This window comes from Macaca mulatta, chromosome 9, assembly GCF_049350105.2.
Source record: "Macaca mulatta isolate MMU2019108-1 chromosome 9, T2T-MMU8v2.0, whole genome shotgun sequence".
NCBI lineage: Eukaryota > Metazoa > Chordata > Mammalia > Primates > Cercopithecidae > Macaca > Macaca mulatta.
Genome location: NC_133414.1, coordinates 19,930,346 through 19,954,764, shown reverse-complemented (window position 1 = coordinate 19,954,764; position 24,419 = coordinate 19,930,346). Strand labels below are relative to the sequence as shown.

Here is a 24,419-nt window from a genome sequence, read left to right as displayed (position 1 = left end):
GAAATGGCTTGGTGACTATGCTGACAGCTGCCTGTTGACTTGCACGAGGGTGACCACAGTCTCACAGCCTGGTAGTGTATGCATATGTTATGTGCTAGATCCTTTTACTATTCACACACCAGACTCAGATACTCCAAACCACAAATGCATCTACTGGCTTTTCTGCTTCATTTAAATGACAATCATTGGATATGATGCACAACTCAGTATTATTATTATCTCCTTTTCCCAGCACATATATACAGTAGAATGTAATACTCATAGGAGGGCAGGGAGCTTGTTTTGTTTACCTCTGTTCCCCAACCCCAGAGCACTCCCAGTGGACATGAAGGAAGAAGAAGTGACTGGGGTTCCCAGTCAACTGAGGGAGACACATCACAGAGGCCGTAACACAAAACATTATTTTATGACAGTTTTGATAACTACTATAAAGGAAAGGTATGGGGCACTATGAGGGAAGATGGCAGGGAGGTGGAGATGGGACTCAGAAGAAGCTTCTAAAAGGAAATAGATATTTAGGCTGTGTTTTGCAGCTGGCAAGAAACAGTCATAGAAACAGGTAAGGAAACAACATTCCAAGGCAGAAGGACCAATGGGAAGAGGTGGAGGATCTTCGAGTTTCTAAGGAGCAAGAACTTACTGACCAAGATGACGGCTCTGAGATGAATCTGAGATGACTCAGCCAGATCTGCCTTCTGAAACTCAGTACTTCCAGTTTGTATCAGAAGTATTAGACACTGTTATTATACACTGGAACATTTAATTATGAAGGGAATTAAATGACGATAATACTGTTGCTGCCTTAATTTCTTCTGGATGAATACCTGGGATCAACTTTCATGATCCTTCATCATCATCGCATTTACATCCAACCATTCTGTCAACAAATATCTACCATGTGCTGGGCACTGAGGATCTAAGAATATAGATGACATATTCTCTGTTCTCCAGTAGCTTCCAGTACCTAGCTCTCTTACCAACTGATACTTGAAACACTCCAAAGCATAAAAGCTATCCATTTTACATCAGATTAAAAATCATAAATAAAAGAGCAACAGTAAAGTTGTTCATATACTGTTGATATATATGGAATATGTCATCATATGCTGTTGACAAAAGTTTGATGCCTTCATATATTAATACGTCTTATAATCAATAAGAAAACACCAACAACCCACTAGAAAAATAGGCCAAAAAAGCAGGGGAGGGAGAGAGAGTCACAGAAAAGGAAATGGTTTTAAGCTAATAGAAAATGCCTAAGTTTAGTCCTGATGTTAAAATGGCGCAAAATCAAAGACAACACTAGCTTTAATTTTTATTGGCAAGATTACAAGCAAAGCGAACGCACAGTTAGTGTGGTCCTCTCACACACTGCCCCTTATGGATAAAATTTGGTAGAATTTATCAAAACTGAAAACTTACCTTTGATCCATAATTCTAATTCTGATTCTGGGACTTTTATACATATACACAAATATGTACATAAGGATGTATATATAAGAATGCTTATTTGTTATGGCACTATTTGTGTTAACAGATTACATTGAATAACATAACTGCTTATCAGTAGGGGACTGATAAAATTATGTTGCATCCATATGATGGCATATCATTCAGACATTTAAAAAAATAAGTTATCTTTAGCTATACATGCGAATGTGAAATAATCTCCAAGATATATTTTACAGGTGAAAAAGAAAAAAGCATCAGAAAAAGAAAAAAACATCCGAGAGTTTTTTGCCATCATTTGTAGAAATATACTGTTGTGCTGTCATTTGAATAAATACTTTTTTTTTTTTTTGAGATGGAGTTCGCTCTTGTCACCCAGGCTGGAGTGCAGTGGCACGATCTCGGCTCACTGCAAGCTCCGCTTCCTGAGTTCAAGCGATTCTCCTGCCTCAGCCTCCCTAGTAGCTGGGATTAGAGGTGTCTGCCACCACACCCAGCTAATTTTTTGATAACTGCATTTTAAAGAATGCATACATTTATGAGTATGTAGGCTAGCTCTAGAACATTTAAGTAGCTGCACATTTTTAAAAACTGCTGAGCAGGGTGGGGGGTATTTCAAATCTCTATGGTATATTCAAAAGCAATTTAATTAGAGCCTCTGGAAGTGGGATAAGGCAATCGTTCATTTTTTTTTTTTTTTTTTTTTCTTATACAGAGTCTCCCTCTGTTGCCCAGGCTGGAGAGCAGTGGCATAATCTCGGCTCACTGCAACCTCTGCCTCCCGGGTTCAAATGATTCTCCTGCCTCAGCCTCCCAAGTACCTGGGATTACATGTGCCCGTCACCAGGCCCAGCTAATTTTTTTTTTTGTATTTTTAGTAGAGATGAGGTTTCACCAGGCTGGCCAGGCTGGTCTCGAACTCCTGACCTCAGATGATCCACCCACTTTGGCCTCCCAAAATGCTGGCATTATAGGCGTGAGCCACCGCACCCAGCCGGCAACTGTTCTTTTCAAAGCTCTGCATGTGATTCTACTGTTCAGCCAAGGTTGAGAACCACAATGCCAGAGTGACACCAAGAACCTGGTCCCCGTGGTTGCTTTAGGGGAAGAAAACTGAGGAACCTGCAGCCAGAGATGGGAGGGACTTAACTTTGCACTGGGTGACCTCTTGTAATGCTTGATTTTTCTTTCTTTCTTTTTTTTTTTTTTAACCACACTCATATTACTTTATTTTTGGTTTTGTGGGTTTTTTTGTTTTTTGTTTGTTGCTGTTGTTTTGAGACAGGGTCTCACTCTGTCACCCAGGCTGGAGTACAGTGGCACAATCTTAGCTCGCTGCAACCTCCACCTTCCAGGCTCAAGTGATCCTCCCACCTCAGCCTTCCAAGTAGCTGGGAGTGCAAGTGTGCACCATCATGCCCAGCTAATTTTTTTTTTTTTTTTTTTTTTTTGTAGAGACAGGGTTTCACCATGTTGCCCAGGCTAGTCTTAAACTCCCGAGCTCAAGCGATCTGCCCTCCTTGGCTTCCCAAACTGCTGCCATTACAGGCATGAGCCACTGTGCCTGGCCAACCATATTCGTTATTACTTTAAAAAGAGACATTTAAAAGGAAAATTTCTAGGTCATTTTCTATGAGAGACTTGTGATACCCTTCTCCACTCTCGATTTCTGTGGTAATTTTTCATGTAATATACACAGCCATTACTTGGAAATTGTTTCATTAGGGAAAAAGAGGTACACTGTATTTTTATCATGAAAAATATTCAAGTTGCTCTTAAAACATGGCCGTAGATCCTGACGATATGGCCTAGACACCGGACGCCGGTCCCATTGATCTTCAGGAGTCTCGGTACTGACTCTACCTGTGACTACAGGTTCCTTGGGAACACGGTGCCTTTTTGGCCCTGACAGCCTTGCTTCTGGACTCACTTTTTACTTTCTCCTAACAATGTGAAAGATCATAGATTTTTACATAAATAACTGTGGCATTTTAAACAGCACTCTATGGCTGGGCATGGTGGCTCACGCCTGTAATTCCAGCACTTTGGGAGACCAAGATGGGTGGATCACCTGAGGTCAGGAGTTCGAGATCAGCTTGACCAACATGGGGAAACCCCGTCTCTACTAAAAATACAAAAATTAGCCGGGCATGGTGGCGCGCGCCTGTAATCCCAGCCACTTGGGAGGTTGAGGTGGGAGAATTGCTTGAACCCAGGAGGCGGAGGTTGTAGTGAGTCGAGATTGTACCACTGCATTCCAGCCTGGGCAATAGAGCAAGACTGTGTTTCAAAAACAACAACAACAACAACAAAAATGGCACTCTATCAGCTACTCTGTATTCCTCTTCTCTGCTTAATATCTTCCCAACCTTCTGGTGCACCATATATGTACTTATGTATTTATTTATGGTTTAATTCTTGCTGCTAATATGAAAGCTTCATGAAGGCAGGGATTTGTGTTGCTTCTGTCACTGTTGAATCCCCAAGACCTAGCACAGGCCTGGCACATGAAGATGATGTTGCTCTGTTATTCAACTCTATGAAAATGTCAAGGCTCACTCTTTCCACTTCACTACCACAACCCTAGTCAAGTCACTCATCTCTACTGTGAAGATTCTTACAGTGCCTTTGTAATTAGTCTCTCTGCTTATACCCGCTTCCTCTAGCCCCTCTATATTCCAGTGGCCAGGTTCATCTTCAAACATACAGCAGATCATTTCATTCCTCTGTCTAAAAGACTTCAATTTCTTTCTATTCCACTTAAAATAAAATCCAAGCTCCTTACCTGTATAATGTGGCCTTTGTCTATGCCTTTAAACATGTCTTGTACCAGAATAAATATTTGTAGCTAACGGAATAAAGTATGTGTCTGTCATATCAAACCTTGGATGATACCAGCTGTTAAGCAGGTAAAAAGACAACTTTCGTGTCTTCGGTGAGTGTTCTATGGATTTTGTAGCATATAATATAACACGCATATTTCCTACCAATAGGGAATGCCATCATGAGTGAAACAGCACCCGTGCCATCCTGTGGGCTAGGAAAACACAGAAAAGACACCAAGCTTGTGGCAATTCCTTAAAGATCTAGAACCAGAAATACCATTTAGCCCAGCAATTCCATTACTGGGTATGTACCCAAAGGAATATAAATCATTCTATTACAAAGACACATGCACACATATGTTCGTTGCAACACTATTCACAATAGGAAATCCATGGAATCAACCCAAATGTCCACCAATGATGGACTGGATAAAGAAAAGGTGGTACATACACACCACGGAATGCTATGCAGCCACAAAAAGGAATGACATCATGTCCTTTGCAGGGACATGGATGGAGCTGGAAGCCATCATCCTCAGCAAACTAACATAGGAACAGAAAACCAAACACCGCATATTCTCACTCATAAGTGGGAGCCAAACAATAAGAACACACGGATACAGGAAGGGGAACAACACACACTGGGGCCTGTTGGTGGGTGGGGAAGGGAGAGGGAGAGGATTAGGAAAAATAGCTAACGTATACTGGGCTTAATAACTAGGTGATGGGTTGATAGGTGCAGCAAACCACCATGGTACAATTACTTACATAACAAACCTGCACAACCTGCACATGTACCCAGGAACTTGAAATGAAAGTAAAAATGTTTTTAAAAAGAGGCACTGAGCAAACTCACCAAAGGATACTCAATACAGAGAAAGATACAACTGTCAAAGCAGAGAAAAATGCAGTTCTGGAATGATATACATTCATAGAAATGATCAGAAGAGACAGCCCTCCTGAAAAATCTGGAAAATTTCAGACAATGCTGGAGGACACAAGATCCAGACTGAGCAAGTATATTTTATTATTGTTGTTGCTGTAATTTTGCTATGTTTAAAATTAATTTTTAGCATTCTTTGGTGACTTGAAAAACACACACAAACATCAGTGGTCCACCGTGTACCATTTATAACATATTTAATTTTGCTTAAGATGACGATATTATAAAAACACATAAAAGTCTCATTCTAATGTAAGTTCAATCCTTTTCAAGTTATGCTTTTGTGCTTTTCACCAAGAACCAAGTAAAAGAACACGTCCATACGATATCCCAAGCAATGCCAGAGATAAGTGTACCCTACCTGCTATGGCCAGCAGGATTTCGGAGCCCCGGATGAGCCACATCATGAATGTGCGCTGTTAGAGAATGCATTTCTTAGGACCTGTTTCTGTGGGTATAGCATAATGTAATACTCGAACACAACACTCATTAATACAATCCTATCCCTTCACATTCCAAACTCTACAGTCAGTCAGTCAATTAAGTTACATTAAAATGAACCTTTATTTTTGAGATGGAGTCTCACTCTTGTTGCCCAGGCTGGAGTGCAGTGGCCTGATCTCGGCTCACTGCAACCTCCACCTCCCAGGTTCAAGTGATTCTCCTGCCTCAGCCTCCCGAGTAGCTGGGACTACAGGTGCAAGCCACCACGCCTGGCTAATTTTTGTATTTTTAGTAGAGATGGGGTTTCACCATATTGGCCAGGCTGGTCTTGAACTCCTGACCTCATGATCCACCTGCCTTAGCCTCCCAAAGTGCTGGGATTATAGGCATGAACCACCGCGCCAGGCCAAAATGAACCATCTATGAGGCAGGAGAGGTGGGACTTGTGACCTGCCATGACTGACAACAGAACCAAGGAATGGCAGCCAGCAGGAGAATTTCCCCAGCTGGCACTGTGTCTGGAGATTTGGTCTCTGCAGTTAGTATTCACAGCTCTGTCCATCTCACTTCTGTCTCTCAGAACACCTGCTGCTGTCATTCTTCAGAAGGGCTCCTGGGGGTGCTTTCAAAGCAAGGCAGCCTACCACAGATGAAGGGCATTACAGATTTCCTCACATAGGAGAAATGTGCTAATTAATATAAGATCAAGATTGTATGAGGATTGCATGGAGAAAAGTCTACACGTTTTCTTAAAAAGTAGGATCCCTCAGTTGGGATATTATTAATTTCCTTTTCTATTCATCTTTACTTTAACGTGCTGAAAAATTAAGGATATTATGATGCATCTTTCTCTAAACCTAACCTCAAAAATACATGTTTTGGCGGGGCATGGGGGCTCATGCCTGTAATCCCAGCACTTTGGGAGGCCGAGGTGGGCGGATCACCTGAGGTCAGGAGTTTGAGACCAGCCTTGCCAATATGGTGAAACCCTGTCTCTATTAAAAATACAAAAATTAGCTGGGCATGGTGTCACGTGCCTGTAGTCTCAGCTACTGGGAAGGCTGAGGCAGGAGAATCGCTTGAACCCAGGAGGCAGAGGTTACAGTGAAGCGAGATTGCACCATTGCACTCCAGCCTGGGCGACAGAGCGAGATTCTATCTCAAAAAAAAAAAGGAAAAAAAATACATGTTTCAAGTTAGCAATTTCTCATTTATTTTAGAAAGTAAAGCAGAATTTATTCTTGAAATAGTTCCTGACCCCCATGCAAAGAATACACTGGTTCTCCTAGTTAGACTGTGATATTCAAGGGTTTTCAACCAATAAGACCTTTTATTTTATTTTTGCTAAGACAAAAACAAAATGAAAATGCCATTTGGTGGTTCAAAAAACATTTTTAAAATATGTTAAGAAGGAATGAGGAACACTGTTCATTCTTGAGATATAACCTTCCACCTGATGGACTTAAAACTAAAAATTTTCACTGAGAAAACTTTTTAAAAATGTAAAGTTTCTGACGAACCTTGAAGACATTATGCAAACTGAGATAAGTCAGTCACAAAAGGGCACCTACTGTATAATTCCACATATATGAAATCCCCAGAGTAGTCAAACTCATAGAAACAGAAGGTAGAATAGTGGGTCAGGCACGGTGGCTCATATCTGTAATCTCAGCACTTTGGGAGACCAAGACAATAGAATTGCTTGAGCCCAGGAGTTTGCGACCAGCCTGGGTAACATGGTGAAATTCTGTGTCTACAGAAAATACAAAAATTAGCCAGGAAACGTGGTGCGCGCCTATAGCCCCAACCACTTGGGAGGCTGAAGTGGGAGGATCACTTGAGCCTGGGAGGTTGAGGCTGTAGTGCGCTATGATCACCTCACCGCACTCTAAGCTTGGGTGACAGAGTGAAACCCTGTCCCCTTGTCCAAATGTAGAATGGTGGGTGCTGAAGCTGGGGAGTGGTGAGAATGGAGAGTTAGTGTTTAATGGCCATGGAGTTTCAGCTAGGAAAGATGAAAATGTTCTGGAAATGGGTAGTGGTAATGGTTATACAACAATCTGATGGACTTAATGCTGCAGAACTGTACACTTAAAAGTGGTTAAAATGGGGCCAGGTACAGTGGCTCATGCCTGTAATCCCAGCACTTTGGGAGACCAAGGCAGGCGGATCACCTGAGGTCAGGAGTTCGAGACCAGCCTGGTCAACATGGTGAAACACTGTCTCTACCAAAAAATACAAAAATTAGCTGGGCATGGTTGTACACGCCTGTTGTCCCAGCTACCAGGGAGGCTGAGGTACGAGAATCGCTTGAACCCTGGAGGCAAAGGTTGCGGTGAGCCAAGATCACACCACTGTACTCCAGCCTGGATGACAATGAGACCTCTGTCTCAAAACAAAACAAAAACAGAATAAAAATAAATAAAAGTGTTTAAAATGGCAAATTTTGTTATGTATGTCTTACCACAATAATTTTTTTTTTTTTTTTTTTTGAGACGGAGTCTTGCTCTGTCGCCCAGGCTGGAGTGCAGTGGCACAATCTCGGCTCACTGCAAGCTCCGCTCCGCCTCCCGGGTTCACACCATTCTCCTGCCTCAGCTTCCCAAGTAGCTGGGACTACAGGCGCACGCCACCACGCCCGGCTAATTTTTTGTAATTTTAGTAGAGACGGGGTTTCACTATGTTAGCCAGGATGGTCTCGAACTCCTAACCTCATGATCCACCCGCCTCGGCCTCCCAAAGTGCTGGGATTACAGATGTGAGCCACCGTGCCCGGCCTACCACAATAATTTTTAAGAAAAGACAAACTCAAATTTGATTCCAGTTGGAAAACTCAGAGTAAGCCTCAAAATTTACAATAAAAAACTGACACACAGAAGAAATTCTCTCTAGTAAGCAAATAGATGCATTATAATAAAAGTCTGCTGGAGGAAAGCCAGGATTCTTGGCTTTGGAACACTGATCTGTGCTGTTGGCCCCCAGCACCTAGAACAGCCCCGGGCTGGGCAGGCACTCAACGCAAATTTGTTCTAAGGAGTTGGGAGCAGAAAGAGGAAGTGAGGTAATTTTTGGTTTAAACATTGAAGTTTATAATTCTGAAGAGCCCCTTTCAGAACCCCCTGACCTGTGAATTGGCTGATTTAGACAGACTTAACCGTCAGGCCACCATGGAGTTTATTTTCTATATATTGAGACAGGGTTTTCCCAGACTGGAGTGCAGTGGTGCCATCATAGCTCACTCCAGCCTCGGCCTTCTGGGCTCAAGCGATCCTCCCACCTCAGCCTCCCAAGTAACTGGGACCACAGATGCACACCACCACTCCTGGATAATTTCAAAAAATTACTTGTAGAAACAGGGTCTCACTATGTTGTTCAGGCTGGTCTCCAACTTCTGGGCTCAAGTGATTCCCCTGCCTCAGCCTCCCAAAGTTCTAAGATTACAGGCATGAACCACCATGCCCAGCAAACTGTGGAGTCTAATAATTACAGCTCTGATTAATTGATGTACATATTTTGTATAAAGCAATTAAATCTAGAGAAAAAAATTTTATAGGTGCTACACAATTATAAAAAGCAGAGAATGTCAGGCTGTGTCAGTGTTATCGGTAACAAATAATTTCAAGCACTAAAATACCCAATTAGCACTCATTCAGAATGAAAATGTTGACATATCACCAAATACACTGTCACTGGTTGAGTATAATAATTCCAATGTGAAAACTGACAGGTTCCAAACTTTGCATGCAGGCCTAGGGGGAAGTTTATTATAATTATCGGTTGGGTGTCCCTGTAATTCAACCTCTCAGGTTTCCTAGCCTCCAGGCCCACACCCCACCTCCCATGCAAACTCTTGATTAGATCATTTCCCTAATGATAATGCCTTCCCAACAAGCAGCTGAAGCAGAATGTTCCTGGCTCCTAATTAACATGAAGACAACGACCTTTCAAAGCAGCCAAAAGAAAGAGTTCAAGGGCCATGTGTCTATCATAATTATAATTTTACTCAGTTCCCAGGTCCGGGTAAAAATTTAAATGTAACACCTGAATAAAGGAGCGAAGGTTAATGTTTGTGTTGGCAAGTCTAATTTTCAGAAACCTTAATAAAAGAGCTTTCTACCAAGTAGCATCTGTAGCACATTTCCAATTTTTATACCAGGCTTGTGAAGAAAGCATAACGTTTTTGCTGGTATAAAAATACCTTCCCTGCTCTAACCACACAGACTATATCAGAGATCAGCCAACTATAGCTCATGGGCCTAAGTTGATCCACTGCCTCTTTGTATGCTTCTTGAGCTAAGAATGATGTTCACATTTTTAAGTAGTTGAAAACAATCAAAAGAAGAAGAACATCTCATGTTGTGAAAATTACATGAAATTCAAATTTCAGTGTCCCTAAATACAATTTTATTGGAACATGGCCACACTTAGTCTTATACAAATTGTTCATGGCTGCTTTTATGGAGAACTGAGTGGTTGCAATACAGATCTTACGGCCTCAAAGCCAAATATATTTACTACCTGGCCCTTGACAGAAAAACTCTCAACCTCTGTATTATAGGATACAACAGACATGATATTATATAGCTCACAAAATGTCGATACAGATATTGGTAATATTGATATCAAGTCATTCCTTACTCCAATTCTTCTTTCTATAAAAGTAATGGAAGAGTTTAACTTTAGAAATCATCTATGTGGTACAAGAAATTTCCTCCCCTTCTCACATACCCACTAATTAAAATGATTTACACTTAAACTGGTATCTTAGAACAGGTGGTTTTGGTTTTGCATTTTTGCAGGTGTATATATTTAGGTGGTACATGAGATATTTTCATACAGGCATGCAATATGTAATAATCACATCAGGGTAAATGGAGTATCCCTTACCTCAAGTATTTATCCTTTGGGTTAAAAACAATTCAATTATGCTCTTTTAGTTATTTTTAAATTTACAATTAAATTATTATCGACAGAGCAGGAGCATCACCATCTTGGACAAGCTTCTTATTCTAAAGTTCACCTTAATCAAAAACCGCCTAAATCCAAAGGGCATCAGCCTAATGGCTAAGGTCAGCATGACCATAAACCACAAATAACATCTCCCACCAGAAACATTCCATACTCCTCCCTGACCAGGGACATGCTAGCCCTGAGATAAATCCCCTGGGAAGATGCCAGCCTTGAGATAACCACCCCCACTCTGCCCCACTGGCTGAAAAGATGTCTGCCCCAAGATAACCTCCCCTCCATGCAGAGATATTCCAACTACACCATGAAACTTCTCCCTCACACAGAAACGTTCCAAGCTTCTGATAAGCCTCCTCACCCTAAAAGCACTCTAAGCCTGTAAGAGAAAGTGCTCCTGACCAAAATTGGCCGGAAGCCCCCTCAGGTTTATTTTCTCTAAAATAAATCTGTCTTTAACTGTTGAGCCACATTTTGTGTTTCTTTACTCTTTCATTAACTCTTACAATTATTGACAATAGTCATCCTATTGTGCTACCAAATACTAGGTCTTATTCATTCTATTTTTTGGTAACCATTAATCATCCCCTTGTCCCCCAATGTCTGCCCCCACTACAACCTTTCCCAGTCTCTGGTAACCATGCTTCTACTCTCTATCTCCATGAATCCAACTGTTTTAACTTTTAGCTTCCCACACATAAGTGGAAGCTAGAACATGAAAAATTTGTCTTTCTGTGCCTAGTTGATTTCACTTAACATAATGACCTCAAGTTTCATCCATATTGCTGCAAAAGACAGAATCTCATTTTTTATGGCTGAATAGTACTCCATTGTGTAAATGTACCACATTTTCTTTATCCATTCATCTGCTGATGGGCATTTAAGATGCTTCCAAATCCTGGCTATTGTGAATAGTGCTGCAATAAACATAGGAGGGCAAATATCTCTCCCAAACACTAATTCTCTTTCTTTTGGGTATATATCCAAGAATTGGATTGCTAGATCATATGGTAGCTTTATTTTTAGTTTTTTGAGCAACCTCCATCTGTTCTTCATAGTGGTTAGTAAAGGTGGTTTTTAATCCAGTGACTACGTCAACTGATGTAGAAATATTTCTGTTGTCCAAATCTATGTCAAAGGCATTTGGAGGCAATTTCATGGTGGTTTTCAGCATATCAACAAACCAGTAACATTGAACCATCCTTCAACTGTAGACTCAGGCAATACCATTTGTTCAGGCATTTGCTGTCTGGGCTTCAAATGTACCAATAAACATGCTCAGGCCTACGATTATCAGAGATGTCACTCAGAGAATGGGCTCCTGCACAACTCCAACAAGGGTCCTAGAAAAATTAAATTTTCACTTGCTTGCTAGAAGTATTTTTGTGACAAATAATGTCCTTCTATTTCCCAGCTTTAAGGAAAAAGAGGCTACTCAGGGAAAAGAAATACAAAGGTCTTCATCAATTAAAAGCTACTTTTTCTAGTTTAAATGGCCTGACATTTTCCCAATGCACAGGTCTGAAAGCTCAATCCAAAGAGTAAATACTACCTTTCAGAGGACTTAGAAAATGATGAATTTAACAACAGACTTCATCCCCATTAGCACATTGAGATTATCTTTATCTTAATAATGACACATGTATCTTTTTCCTTATGGCATTGGTGCAGGATTGGGAGGGAGAAATCATAGGACAAAATAAAAGAGAAGAAGACACTTGGACACATTCAGCTCCCAATTATTTTTTATTTTTTGAGACAAGGTCTTGCTCTGTTGCCCAGGCTGAGTGCAGTGGTATGATCATGGCTCACTGTAGCCTCAACCTGCTGGGCTCAAGCAATCTTCCTGCCTCCCAAGTAGCTAGGACCACAGGTGTATACCACCATTCTTGGCTAATTTTTAAAATTTTTCTAGAGTTGGGGTCTTGCCATGTTGCCCAGTAGGCATTTTTAAGTTTTAAAACCAGAGAAAGTAGAAATTTCTCCTTAGGCTAAATCTTAGGGACACAGCCTTTTGCTTTTACTAAAGTACCCTGTCTTTAGTGGGTAGTGTGACAAATACTAAATCTGAGAATCTGGGGGCCACTGGACAAATTACATTACAGCTCTAAGGCTGAGTTTCCTTATCTGGAAAATGGGAAGGAGGCTGTACCCTGTGCACAGAGCTGATGCTAAGTAACACATTAAGGATAGTGGGTGAAATGTCCCTGTCTGCCAGCTTTGAAGAGAGTAGTGGTTCTCCCAGCATGGAGTTTGAGATCTGAGAATGGACAGACTACCTCCTCAAGTGGGTCCCTGACCTCCGTGTAGACTAACTGGGAGACAGCCCCCAGTAGGGGCTGACCAACACCTCATACAGCCGGGTGCCCCTCTGAGGCGAAGCTTCCAGAGGAAGGATGAGACAGCAACACTTGCCGTTCTGCAATATTTGCTGCTCTGCAGCCTCTGCTGGTGATACCCAAGCAAACAGGTCTGGAGTGGACCTCCAGCAAACTCCAACAGACCTGCAGCTGAGGGTCCTGACTGCTAGAAGGAAAACTAACAAACAGAAATGACATCCACACCAAAACCCCATCTGTACATCACCATCATCAAAGACCAAAGGAAGATAAAACCACAAAGATGGGGAGAAACCAGAGCAGAAAAGCTGAAAATTCTAAAAATCAGAGTGCCTCTTCTCCTCCAAAGGAATGCAGCTCCTCGCCAGCAACGGAACAAAGCTGGATGGAGAATGACTTTGACGAGTTGAGAGAAGAAGGCTTCAGATGATTGGTAATAACAAACTTCTCCTATCTAAAGGAGGATGTTTGAACCCATTGCAAAGAAGCAGAAAACCTTGAAAAAAGATTAGACAAATGGCTAACTAGAATAAACAGTGTAGAGAAGACCTTAAATGACCCGATGGAGCTGAAAACCAGGGCACAAGAACTACATGACACATGCACAAGCTTCAACAGCTGATTCGATCAAGTGGAAGAAAGGGTATTAGTGATTGAAGATCAAATGAATGAAATGAAGCAAGAAAAGAAGTTTAGAGAAAAAAGAGCAAAAAGAAATGAATAAAGCCTCCAAGAAACGTGGGACTATGTGAAAAGACCAAATCTACATCTGATTGGTATACCTGAAAGTGACTGGGAGAATGGAACCAAGTTGGAAAACACTCTTCAGGATATTATCCAGGAGAACTTCCCCAACCTAGCAAGGCAGGCCAACATTCAAATTCAGGAAACACAGAGAATGCCACAAAGATACTCCTCGAGAAGAGCAACTCCAAGACACATAATTGTCAGATCCACCAAAGTTGAAATGAAGGCAAAAATATTAAGGGCAACCAGAGAGAAAGGTCGGGTTACCCACAAAGGGAAGCCCATCAGACTAACAGCAGATCTCTCAGCAGGAACTCTACAAGCCAGAGGATAGTGAGAGCCAATATTCAACATTCTTAAAGAAAAGAATTTTCAACCCAGAATTTCATATCCAGCCAAACTGAGCTTCATAAGTGAAGAAGAAATAAAATCCTTTACAGACAAGCAAATGCTGAGAGATTTTGTCACCACCAGGCCTGCCTTACAAGAGCTCCTGAAGGAAGCACTAAATATGGAAAGAAAGAACCACTACCAGCCACTGCAAAAATGTGCCAAATTATAAAGACCATCGATGCTAGGAAGAAACTGCATCAACTAACCAGCAAAATAACCAGCTAACATCATAATGACAGGATCGAATTCACACATAACAATATTAACCTTAAATGTAAATGGACTAAATTCTCCACTTAAAAGACACAGACTGGCAAACTGGATAGAGTTAAGACCCATCAGTGTGCTGTAATCAGGAGACCCATCTCACGTGCAGAGACACACATAGGCTCAAAATAAAGGGATGGAGGAACATCTACCAAGCAAATGGGGGGAAAAAAAAGCAGGGGTTGCAATTCTAGTCTCTGATAAAACAGATTTTAAACCATCAAAGATCAAAAGAGACAAAGAAGGCCATTACATAATGGTGAAGGGATCAATTCAACAAGAAAAGCTAACTATCCTAAATATATATGCACCCAATACAAGAGCACCCAGATTCATAAATCAAGTCCTTAGAGATCTACAAAGAGACTTAGATTCCTGCACAATAATAATGGGAGACTTTAACACCCCACTGTCAACATTAGACAGATCAATGAGACAGAAAGTTAACAAGGATATCCAGGAATTGAACTCAGCTCTGCACCAAGTGGACCTGATAGACATCTACAGAACTCTCCACCCCAAATCAACAGAATATACATTCTTCTTAGTACCACATTGCACTTATTCCAAAATTGACCACATAGTTGGAAGTAAAGCACTCCTCAGTAAATGTAAAAGAACAGAAATTATAACAAACTGTCTCTCAGACCACAGTGCAATCAAACTAGAACTCAGAACTAAGAAACTCACTCAAAACCACTCAACTACATGGAAACTGAACAACCTGCTCCTGAATGACTACTGGGTACATAACAAAATGAAAGCAGAAATAAAGATGTTCTTTGAAACCAATGAGAACAAAGATACAACATACCAGAATCTCTGGGACACATTTAAAGCAGTGTGTAGAGGGAAATTTATAGCACTAAATGCCCACAAGAGAAAGCTGGAAAGATCTAAAATCAACGCCCTAAAATCACAATTAAAAGAACTAGAGAAGCAAGAGCAAACACATTCAAAAGCTAGCAGAAGACAAGAAATAACTAAGATCAGAGCAGAACTGAAGGAGGTAGAGACACAAAAAAACCCTTCAAAAAAATCAATGAATTCAGGAGATGGTTTTTTGAAAAGATCAACCAAACTGATAGACTGCTAGGAAGACTAATAAAGAAGAAAAGAGAGAAGAATCAAATAGATGCAATAAAAAATGATAAAGGGGATATCACCACCGACCCCACAGAAATACAAACTACCATCAGAGAATACTATAAACACCTCCACGCAAATAAACTAGAAAATCTAGAAGAAATGGATAAATTCCTGGACACAAACACCCTTCCAAGACTAAACCAGGAAGAAGTTGAATCCCTGAATAGACTAATAACAGGCTCTGAAATTGAGGCAATAATTAATAGCCTACCAACCAAAACAAGTCCAGGACCAGACGGATTCACAGCCGAATTCTACCAGAGGTACAAAGAGGAGCTGGTACCATTCCTTCTGAAACTATTCCAATCAATAGAAAAAGAGGGAATCCTCCCTAACTCATTTTATGAGGCCAACATCATCCTAATACCAAAGCCTGGCAGAGAAACAAAAAAAGAGAATTTTAGACCAATATCCCTGATGAACATCAATGCAAAAATCCTCAGTAAAATACTGGCAAACCGAATCCAGCAGCACATGAAAAAGCTCATCCCACACGATCAAGTGGGCTTCATCCCTGGGATGCAAGACTGGTTCAACATACGCAAATCAATAAATGTAATCCACCATATAAACAGAACCAAAGACAAAAACCACATGATTATCTCAATAGATGCAGAAAAGGCCTTCAACAAAATTCAACAGTCCTTCATGCTAAAAACTCTCAATAAATTTGGTATTGATGGGATGTATCTCAAAATAATGAGAGCTATTTATGACAAACCCACAGCCAATATCATACTGAATGGGCAAAAACTGGAAGCATTCCCTTTGAAAACCAGCACAAGACAGGGACGCCCTCTCTTACCACTCCTATTCAACATAGTGTTGGAAGTTCTGGCTAGGGCAATCAGGCAAGAGAAAGAAATAAAGGGTATTCAGTTAGGAAAAGAGGAAGTCAAATTGTCCCTGTTTGCAGATGACATGATTGTATATTTAGAAAACCCCTCGTCTCAGCCCAAAATCTCCTTAAGCTGATAAGCAACTTCAGCAAAATCTCAGGATACAAAATCAATGTGCAAAAATCACAAGCATTCCTATACACCAATAACAGACAAACAGAGAGCCAAATCATGAGTGAACTCCCATTCATAACTGCTTCAAAGAGAATAAAATGCCCAGGAATCCAACTTACAAGGGATGTGAAGGACTTCTTCAAGGAGAACTACAAACCATTGCTCAACGAAATAAAAGAGGACACAAATAAATGGAAGAACATTCCATGCTCATGGATAGGAAGAATCAATATTGTGAAAATGGCCATACTGCCCAAGGTAATTTACAGATTCAATGCTATCCCCATCAAGCTACCAATGACTTTATTCACATAATTGGAAAAAACTACTTTAAAGTTCATATGGAACGAAAAAAGAGCCTGCACTGCCAAGACAATCCTAAGCAAAAAGAACAAAGCTGGAAGCATCATGCTACCTGACTTCAAACTATACTACAAGGCTACAGTAACCAGAACAGCATGGTACTGGTAACAAAACAGACATAGAGACCAATGGAACAGAACAGAGCCCTCAGAAATAATACCACACGTCTACAGCCATCTGATCTTTGACAAACCTGACAAAAACAAGAAATGGGGAAAGGATTCCCTATTTAATAAATGGTGCTGGGAAAATTGTCTAGCCATATGTAGAAAGCTAAAACTGGATCCCTTCCTTACACTTTATATGAAAATTAATTCAAGATGGATTAAAGACTTAAATGCTAGACCTAAAACCATAAAAACCCTAGAATAAAACCTAGGCAACACCATTCAGGACATAGGCGTGGGCAAGGACTTCATGACTAAAACACCAAAAGCAATGGCAACAAAAGCTAAAATTGACAAATGGGATCTAATTAAACTAAAGAGCTTCTGCGCAGCAAAAGAAACTACCATCAGAGTGAACAGGCAACCTACAGAATGGGAGACAATTTTTACAATCTACCCATCTGACAAAGGGCTAATATCCAGAATCTACAAAGAACTTAAACAAATTTACAAGAAAAAAATCATGTAACCCCATCAAAAAGTGGGCAAAGGATATAAACAGACACTTCTCAAAAGAAGACATTTATGCAGCCAACAGACACATGAAAAAATGCTCATCATAACTAGCCATCAGAGAAATGCAAATCAACACCACAATGAGATACCATCTCACACCAGTTAGAATGGCTATCATTAAAAAGTCAGGAAACAACAGGTGCTGGAGAGAATGTGGAGAAACAGGAACACTTTTACACTGTTGGTGGGACTGTAAACTAGTCCAACCATTGTGGAAGGCAGGGTGGCGATTCCTCAAGGATCTAGAACTAGAAATACCATTTGACTAAGTCATCCCATTACTGGGTATATACCGAAAGGATTATAAATCATGCTGCTATAAAGACACATGCACATGTATGTTTATTGTGGCACTATTCACAATAGCAAAGACTTGGAACCAACCCAAATGTCCATCAATGATAGACTGGATTAAGAAAATGTGGCACATATACACCATGGAATATTATGCAGCCATAAAAAGGATGAATTCATGTCCTTTGTAGGGACATGGATGAAGCTGGAAACCATTATTCTGAGCAAACTATCACAGGGACAGAAAACCAAACACTGCATGTTCTCACTCATAGGTGCGAACTGAACAAGGAGAACATTTGGACACAGGGTGGGGAATATTACACACCAGGGCCTGTCCAGGGGTGGGGGTAGGAGGTAGGGATAGCATTAGGAGATATACCTAACGTGAATGGCAAGTTAACGGGTGCAGCACACCAACATGGTACCCGTATACATATGTAACAAACCTGCACATTGTGCACATGTACCCTAGAATTTAAAGCATAGCAAAACATAAAAAAAAAGAAATGATAAAAAAGAAACACTTGATGATCTCTATCAGCTCAATCAATATTTTCATTCCTTTTTTGAAAACAGTACATTAAATATACTTATTTCCTGAATAAAAGCAAACACAGTGCCCTCCCCCCCCCCAAAAAAAAAGGATAGTGGGTGTGCATAAGGAAAGTGACATTTAGTGCTACATTGTGATTCTGCTGTTGCACAGGACATGAAATGCTAAGTGAGTGCTGAACTACTTTAGAGAATATGAAAAGCCTGTCTAGGTGACAAAGGACTTCAAAAGATTATTCAGACTACACCCCCTTAGCCTTGACTAATTTCTTTTAAATTTTCTTTTTTTTTTTTAAATAAAGACAGGGTCTCACTATGTTGCCCAGTTTGGTCTTGAACTTCTGGGCTTAAGCTATCCTCCTGCCTCAGCCTCCCAAAGTGCTGGGATTATAGGCATGAACCATTGCACCTGGCCTTGCCTTGACTAATTTGATATTGCCCCTGGTTCAGCTCTCAGGTCACCTGTTCTCCTTTGTACTCATCACAAGGGACACTTCTCTTTCTTATTAATTTAGGATCAACCCCTCTCTCTTCAGCCTTTGAAAAGTGATCTTGTGATTCCCTTTTTCCGTCTGGTCTACTTGGCATCTCTTCATCCACTGACTTTCTCCTAAGCCTTCCCTATTCTGGAAACCTCAGAGGCAACACCTCATGTTCAAATCTTTTCTTGCTCATCCACTGCTCTGGTTATAGCTTTGTGAATCATCTCGGCAGACTTTTCCACCTCAATCAGAACAGTACTTTGTGTCTTTAATCACTATACAGCTTCTTCTTCCTCTACCAGTCTATCTATCCCTGATATGCTGGTAATTATAATTTTTTTTCTCTAAATCAATACAGTGTTACAATGCAATATGGGAGCGTGAAGGAGGGAGGGTAATTTATTTATTTTGTTTACATTTGCTTCTATTCCTCTACACAAGTTTTCAAGATTTCCTCCCACACTGTAGTCTCTGTCTTTACATCTTAACTTTGTTTTGAAAACGTGGAAATCAGTATTGTCTTGGAGAGAGAACCAGTATAAGTACCAATGACATGTAGACTAGTAGAGATTTACTGGATAAATAATTCCCCCAAAGCAAATCACATACCAACTGCATTAACAATTCTAACATCTTATGCATTTGCTAAATATAATTCAAAAAATACTAATGAAAAATCTGAAGGAACATCTAGGCTAACCTCAGAGGCTTGAGAGAACAAATCAGAAATTGTGAGGGTGACTTCACGGGAGGAACAAAGTAAAGCAATGAAGAGGCTTGGATTTTGCAGTTGGTTGGCCCAAGTTTGAATTCTGGTTCTACCTCTTATTAACCATGTGTCTTGAGTGCATTGTTCAAACTCATTAAGCCTCAAATTCCACATCTGTAAATTTTGGATATAAAAAATTGCTTGGAATAATATATGTACATCACTTAATATAATGCCTTACCATAAATATTCAATAAATAATAGCTCCTATCATCATGGTGGGTTGAAAGCCCTTAAGGAAGGCTGTCTTACCTTGTTTGGGAGACCAAAATATAGCAGTAGAATCAATAACAAATCAACATTGAGTTCGGAGCAGTAGAAAGCAGTGCCTGGATTACATAAAGGTTTAATAAATCCCTGCTGAATAAATGAATGAAAGGAGAGGGGTATGTTTCTGCCTCTATCACAGATAATAGGAACCCTCAAAAAGAGGCTTCCTTATAACCTCCCAACAGTGCAGCCTAAGGTGAGGTCTGCTAGTCTTTAGGGAAATATGGGACTGGGTGCTGGGGCTCACACCTGTAATCCCAGCACTTTGGGAGGCCATGGCGGGAGAATCGCTTGAGGCCACGAGTTTCAGACCTGCCTGGGCAATATAGTGAGACCTCATTCCTACAAAAAATAAAAATAAAAAATCAGCTGGGTGTGGTGATTCACACTTGTAGTCTCAGCTACTCAACTGAGAAAGTGGACAAAAGTCATAGTAGCTAAGAATTTATACAGCACCTGCATGTGAAATATACTAACTCCCAGCATGTGAAATATACTAACTCATTTGGTCTTCAGCGACCTTAAAAAGCAACTTAAGATGAAGCCAGTAAAGTGCAGATAGTTTAAATAACTTACCTAAGGACACATAAATGAGGAAGAAGGAAATATGGCTTAAAGATATGAAAACAGGGTTGGGCACAGTGGCTCATGTCTGTAATCCCAGCACTTTGGGAGGCAAAGGTGGGTGGATGACCTGAGGTCAGAAGTTCAAGACCAGCCTGGTCAACACGGTGAAACCCTGTCTCTAATAAAAATACAAAAATTAGCCAGGCATGGTGGCAGGCATCTGTAATCCCAGCTACTTGGTAGGCTGAGGCAGGAGAATCACTTGAACCTGGGAGGGAGAGGTTGCAGTGAGCTGAGATCACGCCATTGCACTCTAGCCTGGGTGACAACAGCGAAACTCCATCTCGAAATAAAAGTAAAAACAGTAAACTTAACAGTAATCAGAAATATGCAGATGTTTAAGAATGAGATAATATTTTTGTCTATCAAATAACCATTTTTAAATGATAGTAATACAGTGGAACTCAAACATTGCTGGCTGTTAGAAGTCTAAATTTAGCACAACCTTTCTGAAAAGCAGTATGTGAGTATATATTACTCTTTTAAAAGTAAATACTCAGTAATTCTCTTTTTTTCTTTTTGGAATCTTTGTGAAAGAAAAAGTTGCACGAAAAATATGTAGGTAAGACAATGTTCCCCATGTGATATATACATGTGTACATTGAAATATATACACATATATGTGTGTATCTATACAAATATGTGCCTGTGTGTATGTGTAAAACAACCTAAATGCCCAACAGTGGGAGAAAGTTTAATTATAAAGAGTACTTTAAAAATTATAATATGTAAGCTTGGATTACTCTTTTAATGCCTAAAGAATGATGGAAATTTTAAGGAAGCATGAGCTCTACAAGGCTGCTCCTCCGCCCTATGGGGACTCCTAAATGGTAATGAGCTTATGAATTCACCTGGGGGTCTTGTCAAGTTGTGGGTTCTGGCTGGGCACAGTGGCTGATGCCAGTAATCCGAGCAGTTTGAGAGGCCGAGGTGGGAGGATCACTTAATTCTAGGAGTTCAAGACCAGCCTGGCCAACATGGCAAAACCCTGTCTCTACTAAAAATACAAAACAATTAGCAGGGCGTGGTGGTGCATGTCTGTGGTCCCAGCTACTGTGGAGGCTGAGGCAAGAGAACCACTTGAATCCAGGAGGCGGAGGCTGCAGTGAGCACAGATAGTGCCCCTGTATTCCAGCCTGGGTGACAGAGCAAGACTCCGCCTCAAAAAAACAAACAAGAAAAGATGTGGGTTCTGAGACTCTGCATTCCTAACAAGCTCCACGGTAACGCAGGCATCCCTGGTGCAGGGAGCACATTTTGGATAGAAAGGAGTCTAGCAGAAGCCACATGTGTGGCTCTATTTAAATGTGACTCAATATTCAATTGTTTAGTTGCCACATTTCAAGTGCTCAATAACCAGGCAGGGCTAGTGGCGACCATATTGGACAGTGCAGATATAAACATTGCCATTATCAGAGACACTTCTATTGGACAGTCTTAACTAGTGCATGCCAAAAGCAAGATAGAAGCCTTCCAGAACTGGGAGGTTGGCACCTCACTTATTAGTGGGCTCACTTATTATTTTCTAAACAGAAAAGAGACATACCTTGTCCCTTTTTATTTTATTTTTATTTTCTGAGACAGAGTCTCACTCTGTTGCCAAGGGTGGAGTGCAATGGCACAAGCTCGGCTCACTGCAACCTGGGCCTCCCAGGTTCAAGCGATTCTCCTGCCTCAGCCTCCCGAGGAGCTGGGACTACAGGTGTGTGCTAGCATGCCTGGCTAATTTTTGTATTTTTAGTAGAGGCAGGGTTTCCCCATGTTGGCCAGACTGGTCTTGAACTCCTGACTTCAGGTGATCTGCCCGCCTGAGCCTCCCAAAGTGCTGGGATTACAGACATGAACCACCATGCTCAGCCCTCTTGTCCCTTTTGTCCACTACTGGCCCAGTTCCACCCTCTAACAAGACACAATAAGGAAATACACCTTCTTAAATAAAGTAGTCCTTTCAAAGGCAGGCTATTTTTATCCTATTTTTATATTTCTTATTGATGCATGTTTCTTCTTAAATATAAGACCACATCAGTGACCTCAGGGGAAAATAATGATTCTTATCTTCCCACAAAAATAAAAATCCTGATGTGAATGCATTAAAAAGATCAAGGTTTAGACTACTGCCACCTATACTACAGCAAAATACAGGATATTTTAAATATTCAAAAATAATGACAAATCCACAAAAAATTATTATATACCACAAACAATTTTTGATTCACGGGGAGAAAAACAGAATAAAAGAAATCAAAAATTAATTTTTAAATTTGACAGCTTAATTGTAATTTAAATAGTATACCTCTGGCAAATTTTACTATAAGACTTAGAAGAATTACCAGAGTCAATTTTTAAAACAGTTATGTAGATCTCATTTTATAGAATAAACACACTCAAATTTATGTCCTAATACTCTGATCTGGCTTACAGGGTTTTTAAACATTTGAATAGTTAACAAAAGAAAAATTTCAAATTTGATCTCAATAACCAGAATGACCTAAGTTAATGAATTTACAGTGACGTTAAATCACCAGCACATTTCAAATGAACACCAGATCCTTTAAGTTCTTGTTGTCACGTGCAGACTGGTTCTTTTTTTTTTTTAAATAGTGACTCATGCTGTAACTGTTTAACATGATTACATACTTTAAATATTTTTTCTTCATTATAGAGCATATGGTTTCTGAAATTATGTAAAAAAGACAAATTATTCATGAAAAACTGGCTTTTGTGCATAATCATATATAACAGGTGTATATTTTAAACACATGAGGGGTAATTAATGAATGTTTGTATTCCTAAAATACTCCTTTGAGTATATCCTAGGAAATAATTTCTGTATACATTTACATTCTCTATTAAAAAAATAACAAAACCTGGAACTCATTTTCAGGAATGCTTTCTCTAAAATGTTAACACCATTCTTCAAAATACTTTTTTCCTTTTTGGTAGCATATGCTTAAATGCAACTCTTAAATAGTTTGAAAATTCTGTATAAGCCACATGCGATGCAGACAATAAAAATAGAGAGCAAGACCTAAATATTGGATGCATTTCTGCATTAGTTGTTTTGTAGAAGTTTTCTCTGTGTTATTCTGAAAGCTTATAATTTTGCAATCACTTTCAGTTCCTGGGAACACTTGAATGGAGTCATATCCTATTCTTTTAAAAGTTTTTTTCCATACTGACAGTGACCCAAGGGTGAAAAACAAGAGACAGAAGTGCGTCTTTAGAAAAATAATGGCCACATTAGTAGAAATGACCATTTCAAAATTTTTAATGAGAACGTTTAACTCTCAGAATGTAATCATAGCAATTGTTCATAATCTTACTCCAATGACTGAAATAAAGACACCAAATTAGGAGCTGTGGGATTTCAGCTTGCTGTGTTTACAGGAGAGAGCTCGGTTGCTTTTCAAGAAATTTCTTTCCTCCTGGTCATATGACAAAAAGTGAAATAATCTCATTCTATTGTACCCCCAAACGCACCTAAAAAGGGAATTTCGTTTTTAGTGGAATATGACCAGACAGCCAAAATATATTATTTAATATAGGTTTGTTTCTTAACAGTCAAACTTAGAGTTCTTAAGTCTTTCTAAAATCAGATCAAATTACCATCACAATTCAATAAGATATTAAGGAAGCAGAAACATAATTATTAAATTTGAATTGAATTATATACTATTTCAATGAAATATATGGTTTAATATAGCTTTCTACAATTTCAAAAATGTGTCCATAACTCTTAAAGTTTAGCTTCATCTTTTATTTGCATATAAGGAACAGCTGACATTTACTGTCAGTTTTGCTATATGTATTGATAAATGTAGACTTTTACATAATTTTATGGC

The 24,419-nt window shown here is 39.9% G+C and overlaps 1 protein-coding gene across 9 annotated transcripts in view; it reads right to left on the bottom strand.

The window, feature by feature from the left end:
• CACNB2 (calcium voltage-gated channel auxiliary subunit beta 2) overlaps window positions 1-24,419 on the bottom strand; it is a 405,954-nt gene that overhangs the window by 156,166 nt on the left and 225,369 nt on the right. The gene's annotated exons all lie outside the window — the stretch shown is intronic.